Source organism: Thermobia domestica, chromosome 1 (genome assembly GCF_964235325.1).
Source record: "Thermobia domestica chromosome 1, izTheDome1.hap1.1, whole genome shotgun sequence".
NCBI lineage: Eukaryota > Metazoa > Arthropoda > Insecta > Zygentoma > Lepismatidae > Thermobia > Thermobia domestica.
This window is the reverse complement of record NC_137454.1, coordinates 317,978,965-317,992,154: the sequence shown is the minus strand read 5'-3', so window position 1 is coordinate 317,992,154 and position 13,190 is coordinate 317,978,965. Positions and strand designations below refer to the sequence as shown.

The 13,190-nt window shown below is 33.8% G+C and overlaps 1 long non-coding RNA gene across 1 annotated transcript in view; it reads right to left on the bottom strand.

Moving 5' to 3' along the window:
- The window catches only part of LOC145662622 (uncharacterized), a 77,372-nt gene extending 64,468 nt beyond the window's left edge, over window positions 1-12,904 (bottom strand). Inside the window, exons 1-2 of the long non-coding RNA XR_014127070.1 lie at window positions 12,779-12,904; window positions 12,353-12,442 (exon numbers count right to left, since the gene is read on the bottom strand). This is a non-coding gene — a long non-coding RNA (uncharacterized LOC145662622). The remainder of the gene's footprint in view (window positions 1-12,352; window positions 12,443-12,778) is intronic.
- Window positions 12,905-13,190: the final 286 nt, after the last annotated feature.

The window sequence follows — 13,190 nt, the reverse complement described above, 5'->3', positions numbered from 1 at the left end:
ATTTTGTTCAGATTTTAAAGATATTATGTGGAAAGGAGGTTTGAAATATACATTTAAAAGAAGTGGTTCTGATGATAATGCATTTGCTATTTGGAAAACAAAAAAGCAGGATGGAACATATGAGAATGATCAACCGCATCCAGGTAAAATTAAGATTACAAATATGGAGTTAAGAATGCCTATTGTTAATTATGAACCTAACTATGCCACCTTGTTAAGATCAAATATGTTAAAAGAAGGTAAAATTCCTATTTCATTCAACACGTATCAATGTTTGCAGAAATCAGTTAGTGGAAAGTATTTAGAATTCGATTTAACCACACAATTTAAGTCAAGTGAATTTGATATGCCTAATTTTGTGATTGCCTTTTTCCAAACTGATAGAAATGATAATCAAGAAAGAGATTCAAGCTATTTTGATCATTGTAAAGTTCAGAATATCCATTTTCGTAATTCTAGAAATGAATCTTTCCCATTAGAATCTTTAAACTTAGATTTTGCAAAACATAAGTATTTGAAAGTTTATGAAATGTATACGGTATATAAGCGAGCTACAATTGGAAATACTGAGATGTTTTATTATCCTAAGGAATTTTTAGAAAATAGGCCGATGTTCGTAATTAACACAAGCAAGCATAAATCAGTAACTGTAAGTGATAGAACTAATTTGAAACTGACTGTTAATTTTGAAAGCGATGTATCAGATAAAACAATTTGCTATGTTGTTATGATTGGTAAGAAAAATTTAGAGTATGATGTTGAGAAAGAAAAAATAATTGAGAAGATATAAATCAATTATATGTTTATTAGATTTGTTTAGTTTGTAAGTGTTTTTATGATAATATCATAAAAACTTATTTAATAAAATGACTATTCCAGATAACATTCCACGTGAGAATTTAATTGTGTTAATTGAAGATACTATATTAAATCTTGAGAAGTTATTAATGAAAAACAAAAGGAAGTTTAAGAGAATAAAATGTGTTTATATTACTCTTATTACGTTATCAATTCTATTATCAGCTTCTACAGGGTTCATCAATGTGTTTATTCCTGTTACAGTGTATTCAATTATTACAACTGCATTTGCTTCGGCTTCTGCTGTTATCACTGGTCTATCAACACGGTTTAATATAGCTTCAAAGAAAGAATATTATAAAAATATGGTGAATCGAATTGGGATGTTTAAAGATGAGCTTAATGTAATTAAGCTCATGAATGGTGAATTAACAGATGAAAATGTAAGAGATATTGTTAACAGAATCAATGACATACTTAACGAAATTCGAGGCTATTAGAAACTGATTTTTAAAAAGTTTTAATATAACAAATACGATGGCGAGTCATATTGAACTTTTAAATAAACTTGGAAGTCTTGAACAAAAACAGGTTATTGGATTAAGAGAATTAGAATTAAATACAGAATATAAGATTGTGAAAATGGAAAAGATTAAAACTAAGTTTGGAAAGAGCATTTTAGTTGAATGTGAGGAGTTTAAGGTATTTCTTCCACCTAGATTTACAAAACACTTAACAGATAAAATGATTGATGAGATCGTTAAAGATGGAATAAAAATCAAATACACTGGTTTAAAAGATAATTATCCAACTGTTGAGTTCTGTATGTAAATCCAAAAAATAATAAAAATGATCAAAAATATGTTGTCAGAAGTAAAAAATGGAGTGAATAGAATGGATCCTCAAAAGAAATTTATACTTACTAATAACTTCAATGTAATTGTGAAAAATGTGCAAACCGAATCAAGTTGTTTTTGATATTAACGGCTGTCTATTCAGTTTGAATTATGATCAGTGGACAGAGTTTAAGAAGTCATTGTTTCCTATTGAGAACGAGGTTAGCAGAAGATTCCATTATCAATATCCGAACTTGTAACAATCAATATACTAATTTGTAAGTATTATGTAATTATGTAGAATTTAGTTAACTTTTATGGTAAAATCATAAAAGTGTTTTGTAATTTTATTTTACTAAATTTAGTGATTTTTATAACTAGATTTAGTGATTTTTTTTGAACTAGATTTAGTGACTTTTTGTAACCAGATTTAGTGATTTTTTGTAACTAGATTAGTGATAGAATGCATTAGAAGTTATTATGAGTAAGATAGAAGTTATTTGAGATGTGATAGAAGTTATTTGGGAAGTAGGGAGTGCGGTAGAAATTATTAGGGGCAGTTTAGAAGTTATTTGGAGGTAGGGGGATGCGCTATTGTTATTAGGGGTGCGCTATTATTATTGATGGTGTGCTAGATTGTTATTGGAAATGATGAAGTGGCGCAGAATCCCCACCCCACCCCTACTCAAAAGTAAAGTCCGGGTAGGAAAATTTTTGTCCACGAGCTTTCACGTCGAAAATGGCCTGAAACGAGATGCTTTGTCGCCATTGTTATTCAACTTTGTTCTGGAATACGCTATAAGGAAAATCAAAGATAGCAACCAGGGCCTACAGTTGAACGGAATTCACCAGGTTATGGCATATGTTCATTATGTAAATTTAATAGGGTGTGATAGGAAAACAGTAGAAAGAAATGCAGAGATCTTATTAAACGATTGCAGGGACATGGGTTTAGAAGTAAATGCAGAGAAAACAAATACATGGAAGTGCGTCGGGACCGTAATACAGCAAATTATGGATATGTTAAAATATTAAATAATACTTTTTATAAAGTGCATACTTTCAAATATCTAGGATCAGTATTAACAAACGAAAATCATATTCACGAAGAAATTAAATGTCGACTAAAAGCAGGGAATTCGTGTTACTCAGTGGCGTATTTAGGAGGGGACTTCCGAGCTTAAGCCCCCCGAAATCTTACTTACTATAGTAAAGTATATGAAATATCTTGCAGAATTTTCACATTTTCAGGCAAAGCCCCCCCTCGAAAGTTAGCAAAGTCCCTCCCGAAACAAAATCGTAAATACGCCACTGGTGTTACTATTCGGTTCAAAATCTCTTGTTGTCGCGAATTCTGTCGAGGAATTTGAAGCTTAAAATATATAAAACGATAATCATGCCTGTTGTTCTGTATGGTTGCGAAACCTGGTCGCTTACTCTCAGGGAATAACGTAGACTTGAGAACAAGATCCTGAGACGAATATTCAGACCCAAGAGGAACGGGAATGGGGAATGGCGGAAATTTCATAACGAGGAGCTACATAATTTATACACTTTACCAAACATTGTTAGGGTCATCAAGTCTAGGAGGCCTAGTCGGGCAGGTCATGTAGCTAGAATGGAAGAAAGGATAAACGCTTTCAAAATCTTCACTGGAAGACCAATCGGAAAACGACCATTAGGAAGACCTAGGCGCAGATGGGAGGACAATATTAAGATGTATTTCACAGAGATAGGAATACAAAGTAGAAACTGGATCCAATTGGAGATCAGTGGAGAGATTTTGTGTACGTGACATTCAACCTTCGGGTTCCATAGGCCATAGAGTTAGTTAGTTTAGTTATTACAATGGGTGCAACTTCAATTTGGTGAAAGAATTACCGCTAGAACCTATTTTCTATAAAATCATAACTGCTCAAACATAGATTGATTTAGTAATATTAGCTACTCAAGCTATATATCCAAGTTCGAAAGAAAATTATGATTGATTATATGTATGAATGATAGTATGTGTTACATCATATAGTATATTTCAACTATTTTCTTAACTGTATCACCTTTTTTATTATAACACCGTACGTTACATATAATACAATGTTAATAATATGTTTATCAATAAGTCTGACTAAAACTACACCAATTCCCAAAAAATTAGGAACATTAAGTACCTGTGGCTAAAATATTTCTAGACAGAAAAGGAAATAGAATTTTTAAATGCCATAACAACATAATTGCACTTTGTAGTTTACTTAAATCCTATATTTTTGAAATGTTTTCTTTGTTGGTAGTTGGTAATTTAAGTAACACGCTAATTACTTTGAAGTAAATTACATTTATTTAATAATTTCGTCATAATCATATGAAATTTCTTCAATATTCTTTTTTATAATCAAAAGTTAAAACGATCTTTCAACGTAAAAGAACGAAATCCTCTAACAGGTTTTGCCTAATGGAAAATCAGTCGATTCTTGATAATCATAATGGAGAAAATTCTTTCGCAAGATACTTGGGTGCATGAGAAAGAAAATATACTTGTACGCTACGTACAATGAATACAGTGGATTGTAGAGATTTATTAATAGTTCATATAGTAACTTAAACGCTCAGGGATATATCTTTTGCACTTTCTTTCAACTTTGCATAGTAGTTGTTCGTTGTCTACATCTTCCTTTCTTTCTTTTCCTTATCTTCACCCACTTCATCCGAGCCTTCATCTTCTATATCCTCTTCTCTAGCTTTACCATTCCTGATACCGACATCTTTAGACTTTAGTAATGACTTGTAGTTGCCACAATATAGGGAAAACTGAAGCATTTCTTTTTCAAATATTTTTTTTCAACTTGCAATAATAAACTAGAATATCCATAACATCTTCAAGCAACTATTGCAACGAACTGATTTCATACACTTATTTATTACAACTAAAAATAGCGTACCGGTTTCGGCAACTTAACGTTATCTTCATCAGACGTTAAGTTGTCGAAACCGCTACACTGTATTTTAGTTTTAATAACTAAGTGTATATACTTTGGCCAGAAGTCTTAATTATTCCTTTAGTGAGTTCCAGAGACGTGATAAATAGAGTTAAAACAGATTTCGTTGAAGTGGGATGGATGTAGTTAAGCAATGTCTTTCTACGAACTTCTTTACAAACAAAAACGATAATTCATTTGCTGAATTGCAGTAATCATATATAAAACATTTATTGCAAACCTTTTTGTTGACAAAGACAATATTTTATGCTTTATCGCTGGAAATTGCACAAAGCTATACAATTGATCAAGGTGTTCTCTTAGCTGAGAGAAAGCTTTTGATATTAATACTGTAATTTACTTTTGTGAGTTCTTTCTGCATGTGTTCTGCAAATTTAGTAGTTCTAAATCAATATCACACTAAACTCTTTTCTCTTACGATTCAGTACTAAGGTTTCAATTTTGAGTTACTGTAAAATAATCAAACCCTATCTTTTGCAAGTAGTCCGAAGTGGTTATTGACAATCTTAATAGCACGTTGAAAATTGATGCAAGAAATATTTTTGCATTAACTCTCAAGTGAACACTTGGTATTGAAAGTAACCTCTGCTTTAAAATATCTGATGTCATAATATCATTCAGGTATTGAAGAAGCGCTAACAACTTACTACAACCTTCCCAGGTGTGGGAAAGTAATCAAACATGCCATTGAGGGTTCGATTCTTACACCATCATTACTAGTGTTAATCTCTGGCAATAGCCGAAGGAGTTCTTTTTCAATTGTACAGTCCGCAGCCAAAAACCTGCAACATGAGCATCTAAGTTTATTGTGAAACTACGCCTAAGAGCGCAGGGAATCAACATAACGTCTAAGTGGCACAAATAACGCCAGAAGAAACCTCGGCGTCCTCCCCTGCACACTTATTTTTGGAGCAAAAGACTTCGTCGTTTCACAATAAACTTACATGCTCATGTTACAGGTTTTTTGCTGCGGACTGTACAACTTCTGTTCATTTTTGTCCAAACTTAAATTCTTTTATGTGAATCAGAAATACAATTGGCCATAATTTAAATGAATCCAAGGAAGTTTTCAGTAATTTCGAAACATTATGTTGAATAAGTCATGACTACGTTTAGAACAACTACCACGCTATGTATTAGATTGGTGCGAAAACAAAATGTCTACTTTGACAGTTAGTTGGTAAGTCATCTCAGTAACACAACAAAATCATGAGCTAAGGTCACGACTTAACGTCACAAACTCAGTGCATGTCAAGTGAACGCACCACTCGTTTGTCAAATTTAATTTGGGTGACACATCATTGCAAAATGAGTCCCGCGGGCACCGAAGATTACCGACTAGGGATGTACAGTTCTGTAAGTGTAAAAAATACCAAGGCATTTCCTGCATCGGATTGTCAATTTAAATTTAAAATGGCTCTGTTATGACAATCGTAATAGGCCAGGATTATGGTTGGATCGTTATCAACGTCCAGGACAATTTTCTAAATCACCTCTCCACTTAAAGATGATAATGTTGCTGGAATGATTATATATTGTGGGAGTGATTCATCATGGTTTTCTGAGGCAAAGTTAAAACTTCTATGCAGATCGTTACAATCCTGAACTCCATGAAATGCAGCTCACACACAAAAATTATTCAGGCGTGTAAATCCGTCAACATCTCCAATTCGATTTTTTAATGATCATTGTCATTTCTATTCTATTATCGTTCGAAAGTAAAGATAAATTGTGAAAATATTTTATGTTTTTTTCTAGATCTTTGAACAAATTTTGATGATTTTTAGCACAAGACTGGACCATGGCCTACATTGGAATTTTATTTACATTAGTGTTCCAGAAGAGTGTATCGTAAGAGGGGTAGAGTGACTTCAAAACTTTATGCCAGGAAGAGTTTTTCACGAGTCCATGTAATTGGAAGCATGAAATTTGTATATAAACTCGTTATTAAAAAGAAGAGAACACATGTACGAACGTTGCTAAAAATTTCCGTTTTAAGAGAGCAGGGGCATTTTCTTACAAACAGAAATGAATGTACGATGTTTGGTGGCCAAATCTTCCAAGATCGCTGTACCGAATTCGATATTTTTTCTGTGCATTACAGCAGCATAGCCTAACTTAAGTTTCTATCATATTATTGGAATGAGGTTGAGGTGCAAGAAGGTTATATAATAATATTCGAAGACGACTGAAATTAGTCTCTAATCCATAGTTTTCAAAACTGCTAAGTCGGGACGAATAATGAGATTCCCAATGACTCTTAACTTCAAATTCAGGACTCATCGGCATGAGGAGTGAGAAGCGGTGGTAAATAACATATCAAAAATCATCGTTATCTGTGGTTTCCCATAAGCCCGTGCGTAGAGCAGGCATTTCAGCTAGTCCAGTTTAAAAGGGTAAACTTATATGATTCTGCTCCATTTGTGAGTTTAACTGAGCATATATTTTAAGCATAAGTATAACTTGAACGATTGTTTCGGGGAAGAGGGGTGAGAATGTCACAATGAGACTTGTGGATTTCACATTCTTGAATTTTGCTCGAAGAAGACACTAAATGAACCGATTGGACTCATGAAAGGAAGTCTTTGCATAATTGGGTCTTGTATGTATTAACTCCCCCCAAATTCAACACCACTTTTCTCGGGCTTGAATTTCAAAGAAATTTTGTCTTGTATTTATCTCATCGAGCATTACGGAAACCAATCAGAATATCAGCGATCCCCAGTAGCGTACCCAGGAATTTATTTCGGGGGGGGGGGGTTCAAACTAAATATGAAGCTATTTTATATTGCTAAAATTGCTAAAATTGCCCCTAAAATTAGGCTAAATTTTTAAAAAGTCGAAATTTCGGGGGGGTCCGGACCCCCGTGTCCCCCCCTTCCGTACGTCCCTGGCAATCCCGTACCGATGTCCCCAACAATATCTTTTATAACCACTTAAAGTTCTTATTTTCTTCCTTCTAGGATGCACTGAAAAAAATACTTGAAATTTTAAGAGTTTGGACTAACAAATATCTCCGAATTTGCACTCTTACAATATACTTTTAAAATAAAAGGCTTGAGAGAAATCATTATACGAGTTCCTTTCCTAAACAAAAGATGGTAAATGATTTCCTCTAACACCGGAGTATGGATGTTAAATCTATATACTCTAACAGGAAGCGTACAAAGAACAAGGTGTGATTGAGAAGGCCAAACACATTTATTTAAAGCATTTACAAAACTGAACATATCAGGACCTTGGAAGAGAAAGGGCGAATCCGAGAAATCAATTTTTTGTTTGTTTCCTCGCATCGGACAGGTCTGGACAACACGTAGATACCTCATTTTCCCCTCGTTCTTTCTTAGTTTTCTGACAGTTTCAAGATAAACAAAGATTCGACCATGCTATCTTAATGTGCTTGCAAAACTAAATTTGATTTCCCAACACTCCAATTTCAGGATTAGCCCTTTCTCTTCCAAGGTTCTCATATATCAGCCTACATAAAGTACAGCCGATTGAAAGAGTTAATAGTGGAGAATGGCTTGGTTTGAGAAGTGATTTCAGTAATTTGTAGAACTACACTGTTTAGACTTTGTAGGCTTTATGCAGAGTCGTTTTGACGTATGCTTAGCGCCATACTAAAGGCCTGACTATTGCAGGAAATATATGTTAATCGAACTCTTTAGTATGGTACTAATCACGCGTCAGAACGACTCTGCATAAGGCCCTGTAAGACTAATGTGTGTTGGTCAGAACCAGAACCAAAGCTCTGTCCAACGCTTTCAACGATATTCGAGACTGAGCGGTGTGCATAGATATGTTATCAATTCATCTAAGATGAATGTGATAGGAATGACTAGTTTAAATGGAGAAAAGACATGGGGAGGGAAATGGCTGTACGTAATGGTTGGCCAACCCCTGAGTCACCGATTAGAAAATGTCAGTAATCATAAGAGAAGCATCGTTGGAAAGGCAGCTATCAACCCTGGTTGAATCGAGGAGGATAAAGGTGGTAAGACGCTGCGCAGTCATAATATTCTTGATCCGGACAATTTTTAACCAGTGGCCCAACTAGCAGTTGTTCATGGGGATTTATTTAATAGCATGTACTAGCATATGTCTGTTCAACGTACAGCTGTGTGTAAACTTCTTTCCACACACCTGGCATAAGTATGATTTCTCTCCAGTATGTGTTAAAATATAAAGACTTAACTGAATCTTTCAAGCAAAGTTTATAGAACACTGTGCACAAGAATATGGTCTCTCACCAGCATGTATTAATTGTTGCCTTTTTAACTTTCCCTTTTTCCTAAAAGCTCTTCCAAGTTCCTGGTAGGAGTATGATTTCTCACCTGTATGAATTAACTGATGTTGCGTTAAAGATCTTTTCGCGCTGAAGTACTTACAACAGTCACATCAATAATGAGGTTTGTTATTAACATGCATAGAAATGTGACTTTACAAGTTATAGTTTCGATTAAATACCTTTCCACATTCTCGGCAAATTAGAGGCTTTTCATCTGTGTGGGTTAACATAGATTTGTTTAATTTATATTTGGTGTTGAAAGTTTTTCACATTTGTCGCAAATGTGTGCTTCATTAACCGTATTGTAATATGACTGAAGTTAATTGGTAAAGGGTAAATAATATTTTATTAATCTTGATATTAATATTTTGTAAATTTTCATATTTTAAATGGAAATAAAAAAAACTCATTCCCAATCTGGTGCTATTAGGTCGTTTACATGTGTAGAGCAATTAAGGATGTCTCGTAACAACTCAAAACTATGTGTGGATAAAAACATTCTTTTACTAGGAAATATAACTTATGTTATGCAGCAATGTGTCAACTTAATAACAAACACTTCCTACTTCGAGTCATGAGGAAATTCTTGTAAAATGAAATAATAAGCGGAAAAAATGTTCTACCAAAAACTAGGAAGAAAAGATAGGTGGACAAAAAGAAAAATGAACTCGAGAGAGTTTTGAAGTGACCATCACAGAAGAAGGTTCATCGTCTTAATTCTTTTTCGATCAAAACGTGGTGAGTACATGCAGGTTACGAATTGATAATACATTTCTATTATTTGACTTCATTACCAATTTCAATCACATCAAAATCTAACTTCTAATTTAATATGACAGTTATTATTGATTTTGTCATAATGTCACGACACCAGTTTTAGGTAATTATCTAATATGATATCTCTAATTTTATTTATCCAATCAAAACTATCCATCTAAACAAATTATTGCTCTACCTAAAATAAAAATTGTTAGGTTTGTTATGAGATTGCAATCTAAATTATCCCCATGCTAACATGGTTATTACTACATGAACTATATGAGGATATAAATTGTGTATGTTGACGTCCGGATTTCGATCCAATAAATTGGCATATGTTAGTATGAAATAGTAGATGATTTGTTAGGTTTTATTTATAACTAAACATCTTATCACAATCGTGACGTAAGTATTGTTTCCCTGCAATGTGTTAAATAAAAATGTGAATTCAAACGGCTCTTTCGGAAAAAAATCTTGTCACACTCCTGGCAAATGTATTGTTCTTCTACTGCATGTGTTGTCATGTGTCTTCAAGCCAAATATTTTCGTGAAGCGTTTACCACATACAGCACACGGGTGTGGGTTTTCCGTTTAATGTACTGTCATGGTATTTCAAGCGACCCATTCCAGGGAATGATTTTCCAGACTCCTGGCATGAGTATAGTCTTTCACATGTATGCACTTGAGTATGATACTTCAAGCTACGTTTAGCAGCAAAGTTTCTTCCACATTCGTAACCCAGAAATTTGCTTTTATCCGTATGTGTTATCATATGGTATAACATTTGAGGCTTTCGAATAACGTTTGTGATCTGAATGAACTACACTATGACCTGCCAAGTAAGATTTCACAGGAAATGATTTATCACATTCGGTAAAAGAGTGAGGATTCTCAACTGTGTGTGTGAATTAGGGATGGACAAAACCGGTTTTTATAAAAAAAAACCGGAAACCGGTTTCTAGAAAACCGACATTTTGTTTTTCACCGAAACCGGTTTCGTTTTTCTTCAAAACCTGGTTCGGTTTTCTCCAAAATCGGTTCGGTTTTCACCGAAACTGGTTTCGGTGAAAATTTTTGGGAAACACATAAAACTATTTCTGTGGAAACAGATTCGGTTTCCGGAGAACAACAAAACACTATTCTGATCAGAAATAGAACAAATTAAAAAAAAAACGAAACCAGTTTTCAAGAAAACCGAAACTGGTTTTGGAGAAAACAGAAACCGTTTTTTTGAAAATTTTTAAAAATCGGTTTTTCTAAAAACCGAATAACGGGTTTTTGTGTCCACCACTAGTGTGAATACACGTGTTTTCAAGTAATATTTTTGAGAAAACATTTTTCTGCATTTTTGGCAAGAATATCGTTTATCTGTAACATCTGATTAACAATTCCTTGTAATCCTTCTCGCCAATTGGTTTTCATATTGCACCGAAGACTGATTTTTCAGCGGCATGCGCAAGTACAAAGCTGCTGAAAAGAAAATAATGAGTTAGCTCTCTGCTACACTTCGTAGGAGATTTTGGTTTTTGGGAGTACTGTCTGCGCTTTCAACTTCAAATTATAAGTAATAGTTTTAAGAGTTTTATGATAATTGGTGACAGGTATTGTGAAATATTACTAAATTAGTGTCACTATGAAGTAAAAAGAATATAAGGAAAAACCAAATTCACTTTCGTACTTTGATTGCTTTCTCAATTGACGAGGAATTGGGATTGTTTTTCCATGTTTCTAATAGACTAACTATTTTCTTCTTCTGTTCCAATGTGGTACAATGTAGTACTAGATCCCTCGAATAGTGTTCTATGACTAAAATTGGACCAAAAGTCGACTTTGATTTTCGCTGTACTTATAATATACATTTTCAGAACGAAAATTAACTTTTTATTTACTTAGTTACTTTTCAATATTACATTAAAATTAATTAAAAAATCAGGTATATATATATATATATAAAGAGAGAGAGAGGTGACCATAGTAGGAAGGGGGTCCCAACGTCGCCTTCCACGTATACTACCTGAATTAAGCAGGGGTTATCTTCTTTTACCTGGCCCACGTATGCTAAGGGATTACACTATGATTACAGTGTTTTATGTATTTATTACGTTAAGTAACCAAGAGATTAACGTGAAATTAAGCCGGAACTTTTGTTAAAAGGCGACATTTTATCATATAGTATGATGTATATAGGATAATTAGTTTTTCTAATTGAACTCATGAAGGGGTATGACGTGGGTAATTGAAATCATGAAGGGGTATGACGTATGTAATTAAACTCATGAAAGAGTATGACGTGTGTAATTGAAATTATGATTGCGTACGGTGTATGTAATTGAAGTAATTAGTTTTTGTAATTGAAGTTGTGAAAAGAGTATGACGTATGTAATTGAAGTGATAACGCGTGGCAGATGGTGCCGCTGGCGCCATTACTGTCTGACCGTAATGCGAGTTCCCTTTATACTTTTTCCGCCCGTCTACTTTGTATATTACCGACTGCCGCACTGTATTGAATGTTAGCTTTCCGCTGGCGCCATTACCGTCGCGAGTTTTTTGCCCGCCCGCTTTGTATATATGCTGCTCGGTAGCCACGTACGCTAATGGTATTTTTATTTATAGATACCGGCACAGTTTGTATATTTATTTATTATTGTGACTTAAGTAAGAAGAGAAAGTTTACGTACCTTTGATGACACGGCCGCTATTTTGTTGGCTATTTCCTGGTTGTTTGTTGTTGCAGTTGTATATAATTTATGTCCATATTGCAGTGTTGTCTGTAATGAGAATAATTACAGTGATTTTTTTTCCCCCTAAATAATTACATTTTCCTTTCTTTAGGGATTTCTTTTTGTAATGTTGCAGCGAAAAAAGGGTAACTAGATTTTCGATAATTTGTATGTAAGCTATTGAGTGTTTCCTTTTATGTACAGTGATTAGACTACGTATAGTTACCTATATTTTTTACGTAATGAGACCAAACCCTAATTATGAATTATACTTTTACTTTCTATTAGATTAATTATGAATTTACCTTGCACTTTTTTTATTTATATAATTGAAAATGATCAATATTAATTAACCTATAATACTTATTATATGTATATACTTACGTATGAAGAATTGAGCGTTGCCGATTGAGGTTTTGATGGACGGATTTGTTTTTCCAATATGGCGGCGTTGCGTGATCGTTGAATAGAGTTTCCACCATAGTAGGAGTGTGAAATGCGAATACGCGCGTTTTGCTTGCATTTCCGTATAGATTGATGCTAATTAAATTTGTGACGAATTTGGATGGGCGAAGTTGCATAGTTTATTACATTATTACAATATATGTTTAATTTATATTAAATTTTGTTTTATCGTGTGTTTAATTATTATAAAATTGAAATAATAATAATAGATAACGATACATTTTGATAAAGAAAGCGGAACCCCACAGTACTACGATATGTACAACTGTGCTGCCATCTATTGGCAATAATTACAACTTCATTTAACAGGCACGTTATATGGGAGACTGAT